This window comes from Marmota flaviventris, chromosome 8 (assembly GCF_047511675.1).
Source record: "Marmota flaviventris isolate mMarFla1 chromosome 8, mMarFla1.hap1, whole genome shotgun sequence".
In the NCBI taxonomy this organism is placed as follows: Eukaryota; Metazoa; Chordata; class Mammalia; order Rodentia; family Sciuridae; genus Marmota; species Marmota flaviventris.
In genome coordinates, this window is record NC_092505.1 from 83,942,080 (window position 1) to 83,958,361 (window position 16,282).

The 16,282-nt window shown below is 37.0% G+C and overlaps 1 long non-coding RNA gene and 2 other non-coding genes across 3 annotated transcripts; all 3 read right to left on the reverse strand.

Annotated features, from left to right (window-relative positions):
* Positions 1–1,849: 1,849 nt before the first annotated feature.
* On the reverse strand, positions 1,850–15,151 carry LOC114098022 (uncharacterized). Its single transcript, XR_003583674.2, has 5 exons — positions 15,084–15,151; positions 14,100–14,260; positions 12,844–12,955; positions 11,996–12,075; positions 1,850–1,934 (listed from the first exon to the last, which is right to left on the reverse strand). It is a non-coding gene; the product is annotated as an uncharacterized lncRNA (long non-coding RNA).
* On the reverse strand, positions 12,143–12,272 carry LOC114098120 (small nucleolar RNA SNORA63). The gene has a single exon (XR_003583683.1). It is a non-coding gene; the product is annotated as a small nucleolar RNA SNORA63 (small nucleolar RNA).
* LOC114098122 (small nucleolar RNA SNORA81) lies at positions 12,599–12,781 on the reverse strand. The gene has a single exon (XR_003583685.1). It is a non-coding gene; the product is annotated as a small nucleolar RNA SNORA81 (small nucleolar RNA).
* Positions 15,152–16,282: the final 1,131 nt, after the last annotated feature.

Genomic DNA, 16,282 nt, shown 5'->3' on the forward strand with positions numbered 1-16,282 from the left:
AGGAGTGCACAGGGTAGGGAGTCAGAAGAGAATTTCTAAGTGTCAGCTCTGCTTCTCATTAACTAAGTGACATTAAGAAAGTCATTCAAATTTGTGTTCTCATTTATAAAATGAAGAACAGAAAAGGGAAAGGGAACCAAATACCACTTAAGACCAATTCCATATACTTTTTAATTTGTTTTTCTGACATGTCAGGGATTGAACCCAGGGTCTCACATAGGCCAGGTAAGTGATCCATCACTGAGCTACATCCTCAGCCCCCATATCAATTTATTTATAACTTGCCCATAGCAAAACAACTTATTTCATACAGAAAAATTTTTAAAGGGCAGGTACCTTTGCTCTGTAGAGTCATCCACAGGTAGATACTCCATCAATACATAATATCAGTATCTCAAGAGAGAGACCAGGCTCCTCTTTCTTAGTCAGTCCAAGACTCTCTCAGTGGACTCATGCAGGAAAATGATTCCATCAGGTGCTCTCACACTTATTCTGGCTCTCAAATGAATATAGAGAACAAGAACCAATATAAGCATACACAAATGAACTTCAGAAACACAATGATAAGAGATGGGAGATGGGAATTGCCGCAGTCTGGCTGGGCACAAAATCACGAGCCACCACACAGCTTGTAGATTCAAACAGCAACTCTTTATTCCCGAACTCACACCGGCACTTTACAAACACGTTCTGGGGAAATCCACGTTCTCTGCCCAAATCCACCCCCACTGGGCTTCTGTCTCCCAAAAAATACTGTCTGAATCCCGTGAGAACTCAAGGGGAACTCAGGCAGCAGGATACGCCCTATTCCCAGCAGGAATAATCTTAAACCTGGAACCACCCTAAACCTGGATAGTCCTAAACCGGGAACGCCCTAAACTTGGATCATCCTAAACCAAGAACACCCTAAACCCGGATCCGCCTTGGTCCTTGAGCAAGGTCACCTACATGCAATGTCACTGCAAAATGTCCTATTTCCACAAGTCCTTCCACTAAGCAACATGGGGTACACTGGCAAGGAAATTGTCATACCTACTTGGCTAATGGCTCTCAGCATCTCCCCCCTTCTGATTAATTAAACAACAAGCAATGTGGCTTAAGGACCGTGCCTGGTAGGTTGTCCAATTCAACATATGGTTCTTACCTGTCATGGGAAAAACTGACCTCTAGGCGTCAGCCTCCTGTCTTAGGTTGATACCACTGCAATTGGATCATACCCGTCACTGACTACCGGTCCAGCATACAGCCATACTTGTGGATAGGTCTATGCACCAGTGGGGGGGTGAGGTTCTTTGCCTCACCTCTGTTGGCCCCCAAATTTGGCCTTGGTGGCAGTAGGGGAGTGAGGTTAATGTGGCTTAAGGACCGTGCCTGGTAGGTTGTCCAATTCAACATATGGTTCTTACCCATCATCGGAAAACTGACCTTTAGGCGTCAGCCTCCTGTCTTAGGTTGATACCACTGCAATTGGATCATACCTGTCACTGACTACCGGTCCACCATATAGCCATTGGCCCCCAAATTTTAGACCATCACTAGCAGAAGGGAGGAGGATACAGAAATGCCACGACACCAAGCCAATTGACGGCTCCTTGGGAAAAATTGCATCACTGGTGACACCATCAGCAAAGATATGCCAGCATTACCACAATTCGCTGCACCAAACGATAGTTACATAGTCCAGGCAAGTTCTGCAAGCAGTTCAAAGCGGAGGAATCTATCAATATGTCCATTTCCTCCCAAAATCCGTTTCCTCCCAAAGTAAGTTGACTCCTTGATTGAGCATTACTTGTTGAGTTATATTCATTGATGCATCAGTTTATACAGTTTACTGTGATAGCTATCATAGAAGCTGTAGTTTGGTTTTATCTTTGTCTTCACCGGCACTGGGATGAAGATAGGAATTCTGGCAATGATGCTAAAGAGACATTATCCTGAAAAGAATTATTAAATATAATGAAAAGGAAAGGTGAAAGTAAACAAACAGATCTGTTAACGTACTTTAAAAACAATCCTTAACAGCTGTTTACCTAATTTAAATTAGTAAACAAACAGATCTGTTAACCACCTTTAAAAACAATCCTTAACAGTTGTTTACCTAATTTAAATTAAATCATTTAAATCACGTGAATAAAAAAAATAATAATAATTCGGATCCATTTTTTCATGAGCGCTCCTCATATAAGATCTATGGACATACGCACACACAGACATACAACACAAAACACAAATGTGCACACAAACGTACAACACATAAGACAATAGTAAAGGCCTTGTAGCTTTACCTAGGTGAAATCTCCATTGCAATGTTTAAAAACTCCACAGTCAAAAAAATAAAACTGATCAGAAAAACATTAACCTAGGTTTGTATGAGCTCAAAAAATAAAAATAGAACCTTATGATGTGGAAAAATGCAATAATAAAATAGCTATTGAAAAAAGCATCCTGGTTAATCACTGTCGCAGATGTAAGAATGGCCAAGCTGGAGTTCTGGATATCAGCTGTTATGGATTTGAGTCAAATCATCTTCTTTTCGATCTGTAGAAATTGTTTTAGTTAATCTCTCTGGAATCCAAATCGGCTGCTGTTCTCCCTGTGGAAAAACACAAACAGACCCCCGACTCCAGACAATCACTGGGTCAGGATCTTTCCATTGTCCTGTTAGAATATCTTTCCAAAGTACTTTAGGCTTATGTACATTTTTTGGATACATGTGTCTTTCCGCAGCACTAAGTCCTGATGAATCCAAATTTAAAAAGTTTAGAGTAAAAAGCGTTATTTTAAGTTTATCTTTGGGGGATATATATCCCTTTCCAATTCCCTCTTTTTGCTTTAATAAGTATATGTCTGTATCTAATAGTTGTCTTGGCTTTTTGATTTTCTATCTGAAACACCTTACTTGACATTTTCAACCATTTTTTATCTTATTTCTATCTTCTAGTTTTGTTTTTTTTTCCCCTAAGGTTTGTACATTCACCCTTAGTTGCTTTTTTTTCCTCTTAGTTTTCTTGTTTCCTATTTTGTGGGTTTAAAATTATTGTCTTCCTACATCTTTTCTATCTTTCTACATCCTCTTTATCTTTTTTCTTTTTAACTTTCTATACTTCTGTCTTTAAAGTTTTTCACTTCAAATTTTTAATCTTTTTTATCTAAATATCTTTTATCCTATTATCTTCCCATTTTCATGTTTTTTTTTAAGTAATGCTTTTAAGAATAAGTAGGCTTTGAATGACGCAATCTTTTCTCGTCATGAAGGCATCTTAACCATCTTCAATTTAACCTTTTAATGCCTTTTGCAACTTACTTAGACATTTTACAACTTTTTACTATACCACACAAAGATTATCTCATCTAGAATCATTTCTTTTTCTTTTAACCTTCCATATTAAAATATATTTCCACATCTTGAATCTTTTTATATCTCTTTTTTCTTTTTTCCGCCATGAAGGTATCTCAACCACCTTCAATTTAACCTTTTAAAGCCTTTTAATTATCATCTATACTGTACTTTTAAATGTACTTTTTCACCACCTACAACTTCACTCTTTTAAACGAGGCTTAGATTCTGTTTAAATCGCTTTAATGTTAGTTTACATGGCTGCCCTTCAACCAAAGGCTTTTTTTTTTAACTCCATTGAGAAGCTTTGTCTCAATCTGCCATGTACAAATACCTTTTTCTTCTTTCTTCCTTTCTCAAGCTTTTAAAGTAAGTCTAGTTTCCTCAAAATCTTTTTAAATGGCATTTTACAACTTTTTACTTTACCACACAGAGATTATCTCATCTAGAAACATTTCTTTCTCCTTTAACCTTTTATATTAAAATACATTTCCACATCTTGAATCTTTTTCTATCTATTTTTTAACCGTTAACCCTTTTTATAAATTCACATTCTGAAACAACTCTTATAAAATTTCTGATTTAGACAAATTACTTCACTTTAATAAGATGAAAGACTTTCATGTTTTTTATGATACTATAATACAAGTAGGTATGACAATTTCCTTGCCAGCGCACCCCATGTTAATTGTGGTACGCTGGCAAGGAAATTGTCATACCTACTTGGCTAATGGCTCCCAGCAGGAATGAATGGCAATTAAAAGCAAACATGATTTAACCTCAATTTAGTAAGCTCTAATATTACTGAAGGTTTCAGGCATCAGCCACTACAGGTGGAGTGAAAGAAATACTAGACTAATAGAAATCAATATTCTAATTTTATCTTGCTAACAACTTATTAAAACTTTTCCCAGCCTGGGGCCAGGGGAGGATATTTCCTTACTCTGTATCAGTTTTCTATAAGAACAAAACTAGAAAGATGAACATTATGTATCTCAGTTTGTTTTCAAAATCCCACTGAGATGACAATTTTTTTTCTCCCCCAGAGCTCAGGCTCAAACCCAGAGCCTTATCCAGGATGTCATGCATGCTAGGCAAGAGAAATAGAGCTAGAGCCCTAGCATGGAAACTGGATCAAAAGCATGCAGGCTCAAATGTGAATTTACCATAACCATGAGCTCAAAAATATAGAAAAAAACAAACAGGAGTCCCCCAAAACATGACATGGCTGTAATTACTCTAGTAAAGGAGCATTTTGAGTAGCCATACTGGATTTGGTCTTGGCCATTATGAGTCAGCATCCTCATATCAAAAAAAAAAATCTTTATAAGATTAGGGTAGACTTTTTGGATCAGATTCTTTAGATATCTAAAGAATGTGAGAGTGCTGAAATCCTCAGGTAAAGATTCTCAAGGTAAAGAAGGATTGTATATATGAGATCATTCCATTTTTCCTTCCTGTGCTGTAGTGTTTAGGGAGGAACCTGTAGGAAAGCAGGGTCGTAGAGTATAAAAGCAGATAAGATAGCTAGCCATTTAGGTCCCACAGCAGCTTGAATATAAAAGTAACAACATTTTTTTCCTTTGGTCTCAAACTGGCCCTCTGCAAGCCTTATAAGTCTTGCAAGTTCTGCAAGCTCTGTAAGCCATGGAGAGACAGAGATTTGGCAGAAGCTAAGAATTAAGAGAAACTAAGAGCTGTGGGGGACAATCTCTGATTGACGGAAATCTGGGGGCTAGACTACCACCCCAGCATGAATGGAAGGCAAGGTCTCCTTTCTGGTGGACTGGGCCTGAATGCAGAGCATCTAGCCAAAGAGGACTATCCTTGAGGCTTAAGATCTCATCTCATGGAGTTTGCCCTTAATTTTGGATGTACTTGAGATCTGTTACCCCTTTCCCTTTGAAGAATGGAAATGATCATCCTATGCTTGTCCTACCATTGTATTTTGGAAGCACAGAACTTGTTTAGTTTCTGAGGTTCATGACTGGAAAGCCATTTTCCTCAGGATGAGTTGCATCTTGATTCTCACCCATACTGAATTTAGATATTCAGATGAGATTTTTTAGAATTTAGAAGTGATGTTAGAGTGAGTAAAGATTTGGGGGACTATTAGAATGTAATTATTTTTTATTATTTATTTATTCTATATTTATTATATACAATGACAAAATGCAATTCATTTCATATTACACATATAGAGCACAACGTTTCAAGTCACTGATTGTACACAAAGTATTTTCACACCATTTGTGTCTTCATACATGTACTTAGGGTAATGATGTCTAACTCATGCCACCATCATTCCTACCCCCTTGCTCCCTCCCCTTTGCACTATCTAAAGTTCCTCCATTCCTCCCATGCTCCCCCCTCCCCACCCCCCTACCCCCACCCCCGACATTGCCATTATGAGTCAGCAACCTCATATCAAAGAAAACATTTGGCCTTTGGTTTTTTGGGATTGGCTTGCTTCACTTAGCATTATATTCTTCAACTCCATCCATTTACCTGCAAATGCCACGGTTTTATTCTCTTCTAATACTGAGTAATGTTCCATTATGTATATATACCAAAGTTTCCCTATCCATTCATCTACTGAAGGGTATCTACGTTGGTTCCACAATTTAGCTATTGTGAATTGTGCTGCTATAAACATTGATATGGCTGTGTCCCTATAGTATGCTGTTTTTAAGTCCTTTGAGTATAAGCCAAGGAGTGGGATAGCTGGGTCCAATGTTGGTTCCATTCCAAGTTTTCCAAGGAATCTTTATACTGCCTTCCAAATTGGCTGCGCCAATTTGCAGTCCCACCAGCAATGTATGAGTGTGCCTTTTTCCCCACATCCTCGCCAACACTATTGTTGTTTGTATTCTTGATAGCTGCCAGTCATGGGTGAAATGATACAAGTTAGATATTGTGTCACTCTAGATTTGAAAACCTAACCTTCCATGTCAGGTTTTAAGAGGTGGGATCTTTGGTAGTTGACTAAGTTATGAGGATTCCACAATTATTATTTTTTTTAATATTTATTTTTTAGTTATCGGCAGATACAACATCTTTGTTTTGTATGTGGTGCTGAGGATCGAACCTGGGCCGCATGCATGCCAGGCGAGCGCGCTACCACTTGAGCCACATCCCCAGCCCCTTCCACAATTATTAATGGGACTAGTGTCCCAATAAGAGCGACCATGGAAAGCTCCCTTGTTCTTTATCCACCATGTAAGGACACAGCAGGAAAAGGGCTATCTATGAATCAGGAAGTGGGCCCTCACCAGTTACCAAATCTGCCAGTCCTTTGATCTTGGATTTCCTAGCCTTCAGAACTGTGATAAATAAGTTTTGGCTCTTTATAAGCCACCCAGTATATATTTTTCTGTTATAGAAGGCAAAATAGGCTAAAACACAGGGCCATCAAGGCCATCTAGCAAATTCTGTAATACAACATATTTAAAATTTATAAGATGTTCTTTGTCCTATCTGTATGCATTTATCTCCACCAGCATTCCAATCTCTGTAGGGAGTGGACATCAGGGGAGATATCACCCCCTTTGTTTTATTTATTAGGATCTCTTTTTTACCTTGAATTACTGAAGATGGTGATGGCTTTTAATTAATATTTTACTTCCAAGGATTCTAGCATCTGTCTTTTCATAACAATAGTTCCACGATGAAGAAAGGTAGATGTCAACACCAAGAAAGGACAGGGGGTTGCTCTCATCATAAATTCATAAACATATTGTTTTCTGGGTGATACTGATGGAAACAACTGGTGGAAATTCACTCATATCAGAGTAGTTATTTTGATAAATTTTAAACTGTGGTCAAGAGACAGGTTGATAAGTAATTGTGAGTAGGAAAATATAAGGATCATAGAACACTGACAATATCAAATGCTGGAGAAAATGTGGAGTGGTAGGAATTCTCATGTGATGTTAGTGGGGAATGCAAAATGGTACAGCTACTTTGGAAGACAGTTTGGTAGTTTCTTAAAATACCAAGCATACTCTTTCTATGTGATTCAACAATCACTTACTTTCCTTATTACATACCCAAAGATATTGAAAACCTGTATCTATATAAGCATCTGTACATGTTTGTATAAGTTTTATTCATGACTGTCAACCCTTGAAAGCAACCAAAATGTTCTTCAGTAGGTGAATGGATAACCCTGAAATATCCAGACAATGAAATATTATTTAGTATGAAAAAGAAGTTAGCTATCAGATCATAAAAAGACACGAAGGAAGTTTAAATGCATATTGCTATGTTTCAATGAATATGCTAAGCTTAGCATATTGCTAAGAAGCATATTGGAAGTTTAAATGCATATTTCTATGTTTCAATGAATATGCTAAGCTTAGCATATTGCTAAGATAATATATAGTATGTGAAAAGACTACATACTATATATTTCCAACTATATAACAATGAAGATAATAAAAGTTCAGTGGCTGCCAGGGACTTGGGGAAACGAGAGGGATGAATAGAGTAAGATAATTTTTAAGGCAGTGAAAATATTCTGCATGGTACCAAATTGGAAGATAAATGTCATTATAAATTTATCTAAAGCCCCAGGGTTTCAACATCAAGAATGTTCCCTAATATGAACAATGAGTTTAGGTGATAAAGATGTATCAATGTAGATTCACTGACTGCAACAAATGTACCACTCTGGTGCAAGGAGATTGTGAGGGCTGCAATGCATGTGTGAGAACAGGGAGCATCGTGACACAAGACTAAATCAGTCAGGGTCACTCCAGGAGAACTGGGCTGGTACAAAATAATGACACACAGACAGAGAAAATACCTTTCTCTTTGGGTTCTGTTATGCCACTCTGACCCAGCTCCCACAAAGGAGGCAAGGCAGGCAAGAAAGAGAGGGAGCACACCTTGAACCCGGGTTTTACTGGGGGAGGCTGTTCAAAAAAACATTCTATTCATATAAGGCAGAGGGGTAAGATTACAAGGGCCAGCCTATCCCCACTGGGTAATGCCCACTCCCAAAGCCGGGTTCCTCTGCTGAGCAGAAATGGGGATCCACCTGCTTCCCAATCAGGGAAGCCAGTCTCCACATTTCCATTATTTAAAGGTAGGGGGGCTCAGCTCCTATGTGGCAGCTCCCAACAAGGGAGTTTAGGGGAAATCTTTGTACTTTCTGCTCAATCTTTTTCTAAGCCTAAAATATTCTAAATATAGTGTATTAAAATTTTTTAAAATCACATTCAATGCCACTGTTTCTGTTATAGGACAACTATAGTACTCCATGTTTTGTTATGGAAAAATAACTTCAACTGATTAACACAGAAAACCTTGCTGTTAGTAGCTACCTTCCATGTACAAGAAATGTTGCTAACAAGATGAGGGAGAAATATATATTTAAATGCTTCCTTTTTCTTTTAAGAAGGAGATAACGACTGGCAGATGCTTATGAACACCTTCACTGATCAGTCTCTATGCTACTGCCAGGCAGCAGGTAACTTAAAACTATTGAACCTTTTAATGAAATGTCCCATCGGTATGAAATTTTGTAACTGGAATAAAATATTTACTATGGAACTCTGTTTCATCTTCCTTTGAAAATATAGAGTAATGGAAAAAAGTATAACTGTTTCAGGAATGAGAAAAATATATTTATGTAATTTACTGAATGTTTAACATACAGTATGACAATTTTTCTGGGATTTAACTAGAGTTAATATGATTGTTGCTGGAATGTAACAAAAGGCTTTTAGTTCACACTTAATACTTGCTTTTCTACATTAAAGACAAAATACTATACAAAATGAATTCAATTTTTTTCCTTAAAAATCATTTTAAAGTTTGTTCTACTCAGCCTAATGACTAACACAGTAAAGGCAAACAAACACACTAGTATTACATAATTGGCTGATTTTACACAGCACATATCTTTTATACTATAAGTGTATTACTAAGTAATAGAAAACATCCAATAAAACCAAAATTAGTAAATAAATTTCTAAGCAAGATTTTTACAGACCCCATTTTGGATTTTTGTTTTGTTTTGTTTTGTTTCCTTGGTGCCAGGAATCAAATCCAGGGACTCGTGTGCTAGGGAAGTGGTCTACCACTGAGCTACCTGCTAAGGCACACCTCATCTTTTATACCCAACCATGATAGTCTTAATAAATGATAAAACCAGTGAATTTCCTCACATGAAATCATAGTGACAGTTGCTTTGGTATCAAAATCTCTATTTCTGATCCACTATCAGCATTAAAACAAAATTCAAATATTCCCAAAGAAAGAAGTACAATTCATGTTGTGATCAACTACTTAGCGACAATGAGCATTCAATTTAAAACTATCTCATCCCAGAAATGAAATAAGATCAGCTATGGTTATTGGCATTTCCTACACAATCTAATATTGTAGAAAACTTCAATGTCACAAAGAATTCTCTTGTCTTTAATTTTATGGTGACAGCTTTCTTCTCAAATTGATTCCCACTGCCAAATATGAACAAAAGAAACTATTAATCAGAATTTTATCAAGTACTACATGAACTACAGAACAACATGAGCTACTTGTTAACCATCAATGGCTGCTTATTTGCCAAAATTGTATAAGGAGTGACTTTAATTGGAGCACCAGACACTGATAAAAATATCTAGAGAAGCCTGGTGCAGTGGTGCACGCCTGTAATCCCAGTGGCTCAGGAGGCTGAGACAGGAGGATTAAGAGTTCAAAGCTAGTCTCAGCAATTTAGTGAGGCCCTAAACAACTCAGTAAGACCCTATCTCTAAATAAAATACAAATTAGGGCTGGGGATGTGGCTCAGTGGTCAAGTGCCTCCTGAGTTCAAACCCTGGTGCTACAACACCGCCCCCCCCCCCCAAAAAAAAATCTAGAGAATAAGATTTTTGTAGTTAGTATGAAACCATTCAAGACTCATTTGGCTGAAAAATGAGATTTTTATCAGGTATCTTGAGCATTACTATTTTTAAAGCAGATAACAGTATTGGGTTTGCAGTTGTAAAATTAAAGCCCATACTAAAATCAAGTGTGGATGTCACCCTGGGACAGATGTCAAGGTCAGGGACAAAACAAAAGGAACAGTTATATAATCCATTTGGACATACCTTTGCAACTGTTAACTCTGTCTGGAATGTTAACTATTGTTTAAGACTATGTTGTCCAATATATCAGTCAATAACCACTTATGGAGATTCAAATTTAAATTAATTAAAATTAAATAAAATAGAAAATTCTGTTCCTCCATTGCATTATCCACATTTCAATATCCCCATGTAATCTGTCACTACTGTATTGGATAGTGCAGATAGAGATCATTCCATCATCACAAAACATTCTGTTGGATGGCTTTGGTACAGGACTTGAAACTTTTTCCAGTAAGGAAAACCTTTAAAGATTTATTAGTCTGACCCATATTTATGACTGCTCTCTGCTCAGATCACCACGTACACTGTAACATAAATGATTGAAATATGTTTGCCACTACAGCTCTCTATCAAAACAGCACAATGATTGAAAAATGTCCTTGTTGGAGCAAGTTAAAATATAAAATAACCAAATCAAGAGAAAAACAAATACTGACCATTCTTTATTCAAACAGCACATGTGAATCTAAATCAGACAATGACATTGTCTGACTACCACCTTGTCACTTACTATTATCAATTGTATTTTTTAAAGTCATTTTTACATTAGTAGCAAGGTACAATTTAATTTATTTGGTGATAAAGTCACTAGAACTAAGACAAAGTCAAGAGAACTGCTATCAGAAAATGCTAAGAAAGATCCAAATATATACAAATTGTCAAGAAAACACAAAATAGGAGCAATATAACTTAAAAACAAAATAAAAGACTTATGTGTAAGCTAAAGACAATCAGGTCTAACAGCATCTTTAATTTTTTTACCTCTCCAAATCAACACTATAAAGTCCAAAATCTGGGCTACATTTCACATTTGCTTTCCCACTGTATGCTCACCAACCAGAATCCTGCCAAGTATAATTTAAATAAATCTTATCCTGTTATAAGGTGATAAGATTATTTTCCTGATTTATTTGCCTGATTTTCAAGGTTATTTGGCTGACAAAAATCACCTTGAAAACCAAAATGTGAATATACTTCATCAGAATAAGAGCAAGGAATTCAAAGCAGATGACAGAGTTTCAACTGAGAATATAATTTTCACAAGTAGTGATCACAGTTTATAACCATAGATTGAATTTGTACATAAAAATAAAAAACCTGCCATATGACAGTATGTATTCAAAAAGCAACTACTGCATGCTCTTGTATGGCATAAAATAGTACTGAATTACATGAAATGGTACAGTTTAGTTTAATTTAGTTTTGTTTTGTTTTTTTGGTACTGGGATTTAACCTAGAGGCAATTAACCACTGAGCTACATCCCCTTTTAACTTTTTGAGACAGGTCCTCGCTAAGTTCCTTAGGGCCTCTCTAAGTTGCTGAGGCCAGTCTTGAACTTGGGATCTTCCAGTTTCAGCCTCCCAGGAGGCTAGGATTACAGGCATGTGCCACTGCAGCCAGTGGTGTATGATCTTTACTCCTCCACAGCTTCAAATGACAGGGTTACTATAAATCTTCCTCTCAAACAAACCTTTGATAGATAAATAATGTAATTAAATAAGAAATTAAAATACTTACCAGCAAGTCAGGAGCAATCAAAATAGTTTTTCCCTTATTTGAATTGTCTCCTGATAGCATCTTTTTCCTTCTGTTACCACCTACAAAATATTAACAAGTCCTGATTCTTCAGAGTCACTTGCCAAGTCAGTGTTCATATTGGTAGGCATGTATGAGACCAAGCATCCCTGCTGCTAGGGCACCAAGGCAGGCAGGGCCTGGAAGGTAACAGTTTTATTTTGAGCAGGGGAAAACACAATGCAGCACTTCATGGCTACACTGTAACTAGATCCTGCTTCAGTTTTCTATGGAAATAACTGGATATCGACAACATCTTAATTAGTAATAATACTAGGAAAGAACAGCTCTTATCAGATCAAAAACTGAAATCCCCAACATGCATTTTCTAGAAGCCAGTATACCCTTTGCCTATGTTCTACAAAGACTGGCCTAATTGTTAGTCTCTCATCTGTCACAAAGCGAATATAATTACCTTTCTTATGGTTTTTCAGAGAGAAAATGTTAATTTCTATCATAGTGGGAATGAAGGGCCATCTGATTTCTAACTTTCACCCCTACCACTGGAAGAGACCACTCATTCTATTAATCATGCCTAAGTCTAGATATTATTCTACCAACTCTTAGAAGGTGGGAATTTGTGTGTCTTAGAAGAGGTCTATCTCAGTTTTTCTTCTGTTACAGCTGTTCAGCTATTTTTTGATTCTTGTGCTTACTCTGCTAGCTTTATTTCAAATACCAAGACATGATACTAGTTTCTGAAATTTTAGCACAGACCTTAGAGAAGGTACATTTATGTGTACGAATGACAAAAATATTACCCTATTCCAAAATTTCTGTAAAATACTGACATGTCCAAGAGTTGCCTCTTCGTTTTTCTTCAGAATTTGAAACTGGCTTTCTCATGAACTTCTTGATAACTTCCAACATATTGATTAGCATGGCATCAGAAAGCAACACAACCTTAAAAAAGAGATAAGCATTAATTATACTGACAAATCAATTAAGCAAATAAATCAGTTTTCTTAAAATTACTAAGGAAAGAATGTTTGAGACCAAGCGTCCCTGTCTTACTACAGAATTGAGCAAGACAGAGATTGTGGGAAGCAATTGCTCTCAGCAGGAGGAAAGGACAATATAGCACTTTGCAGCTATAGTGCCACATACCCAACCTGCCAGCCAGAGAAAAATCTCATGTACACCTGAATACTTGTACATAATTTGTTGTAAATCTCATGAATTTGATCCTTAATCTCAGCCCAACATTTTAATCTACTTCATTCAAAATAAATTACTTGATCCATTTTGGATAGTTCAAAATTTTTTTTAGTTAAGCGGGAGCTGTGCATAGTGACTTCCTTCCAAATAGTACAGTATGGAGGGAGGGAAGGAGGAGGGTAACTTTCCATTGGAGAAAGATGACAAATACTACCTCAGCCAAGTAACTGACATCAATATCAATACTTATGATTCTTGATATAGAATGACAAGAATGAGAGTTTATACCTGTGGTCTTCTTTCCTAAAACCCCAAATCCCGTGTAATTCTCTTTTAAAAAATCAGACAAATTCTAATAGAGGGGCATTCTATTTAAATAATTGACCATACTCTCATAACTGTCAAGGTCACCAAAAACAAGGGAATACTAAGAAACTTTCACAGCCAAGAGGAGTCTAAGGAGACATGCCAACTAAATGTAATGTGATATCTTGGATGGCATTTGGAACAGGAAAAGTACATTAGGAAAAAACTAAGGAACTCTGAATAAATTTTGGACTATAGTTCATAACAATGTATGAGTATGAGTTCATTAACTGTACCATAGTAACCACCCTACAATTGTACCATAAAATTACCATACTAACATAAGACACTTATAAGAGGGAAACTGGGTGTGAGGTATATGTGAACACTCTATACTATCTTCTCTGTTTTTCTGTAAACCTAAAACTGTTCTAAAAAAATAAAATATATTTTTATAAGTCTCTGTATCAAAGTGTATAGCTACTGGCTTTATTAGTTTAATTACATTCCCCAAATAAATATATAACCTAAATATCATTGGTTTAAAAAAAAAACGCTATAGGAAAACTACAGCAATACTTACAAAGATGTCTTCTATTTAACACATTGAAATTCTCCTATATGCCAAGAGTACTATGTACTGCCTCATCCTGCATTTTTGTAATTCATTTAGAACACCAATTTCACAATGCAGACATAAGTCGCTCCCATATCATCTTCAAGTGCCAGAATTAGCTTTTGGGTCTAAAAGAGAATATTCTAAATTATTATGTAATAGAAATACAGACTCCAACAACTGACTTCAAAGCCCATGGATAAATATTGAACTGTTATATTTGGTTTGATATATGTATATATTACGAATATATGTGTATGATATATAATATATAATATATCATGTGTATGTTAATATAGGTGTAACAATAATGTATTATTTATATTTATTATGTATTGATATATTACTATGTAATATAATAGTATGTATATAATACATATTATGTATCACATATTGTGTGTGTATGTGTGTGTATGTGTATATATATATGCGCATACACAGTATAAAAAAGGAATTGAAGCTCTTTGGAGAAATAGCTACTTCTGTGGACAGGAGGAGAAAGAAAAAATTGAGCTTGGAACACCTTATGCCAGAAAATAGGGAATGAAGGAGATATGTGAAAAAAGTTAAAGGAACCAGCTTGAAGAGACTCCATTGGCCAGAAACTGGGCCAGTTGAGCCACAAATAAATATTGACGGATTATAATCCATGGAATATTAATTAACCTATGAGTTCACAGATAACAAATAAATAATGGATGAATTAATGGGGGGGGATTCCTCTTGCAGTATAAATATAGGAAATGGAAAAGCATTCTGTAGCTCCTGTTATGTGGGGAGGAGAAGAGGGGGCTGGGTGTGGTCCCTCCTGGCAATGGAGCTAAAAGCGGACTCCCTGAGAAGCAGATTCTGTCCTCTTGTCCTTCCCCTCTTAAAGCCCGGGTCCCTCGGCACCTGTCACCGCCCCGCCGTGCTCGAGCGCTGATCCACGACCCCTCCACCTATTCTTACCCAGGCAGCGGCAGCAGGCTCGGGAGACGCCACCACCGGTTCCTCTCCGTTGCCACCTGCAACTGCGACACGGTGAGGCCGCCGCCATGCCGCCGGAGGCCTGACGCTTACAGATGCGAAGCTGCGCGTCCGAAGTTGCCCATTGCATCGCTTCGTTCGCTGATGCTGAACGGGAGCTTCTTGTTCTCCTCTGGCCACCGTCCAGGTCCGAAAAACAGACCAATCCTAGCGAGGCATTCGGGAGGGGGCGTCACCGCTAAAGCCCGGGCGAAGGTAGATCCTCTGGCGCTGGCGGGGAGAGGTCCTTGCTTCCGAGTCTCCCGAGGGCCTGTGCCTTCTCCGCGGGGCGTCTGCCCAGTGTCGGGACCTTAGTTCTTTAGAGCACCTGAGGCAAAGAAGCGGGACCCGGGCTATCTTGGATAAAGGGGGGGGGGGAGTGAAAAACATAGGAAATGGTAAAGCATTTTCAAATTGTAAAAAACGTGCAATGAAAAAAATCCTCCTCTTAACTGCTTCAAAATCGAAATTACTGAATATTTTAAAAATGAAGAAAAGATAAAATGCTGTATAATAATATCTGTGGAATGTACTTAAGGTAGTGCTCAAAAAGAAAATACAAAATAGAAGTAAATTAAATGTCCAATTCAAAAATTGAGAAGAAATTATCAAAGAAAGCAGAAGGAAAGAATTTGTAAGGATAAACGAAGAAATTAATAAATTATAAAATAGAAACAGGACACTACTAAGTAAAATATTTTTTGGGGGGAAAAAGGCTACAGTAGGATGGTTGGTTGACCTAACAAAGAGAAGTGAGTACAATTAAAATGCAAAACAATGAGAGGGTGGAGGGGGATAACCATAGATAAAGAAAAAGTTAAAAGATTCTATGAGAGATTTGACTCAACTCTGTAATAATTTGAAAACCTAAGTGAAATAGATAAAATGCCAAGAAAATACAATTTGCCAAAATATTCCAGAGGTAGAAATTCTAAGTAGACCGATAATCATAGAAGAAATTGATATGTAAGAGAAATGTCTTTTCCCACACCTAAATCCACAAAGGTACCAGTACCAAATTATTTCACAGGAGAAGTTAACTATGTAACTTTTAGAAACAGATAAAGTCTGTTGTTATTGATTCTGTCTTGGGCACAGAAAAAGAAGTGAGAATAACACTAATATCAAAATCTCACTAAACA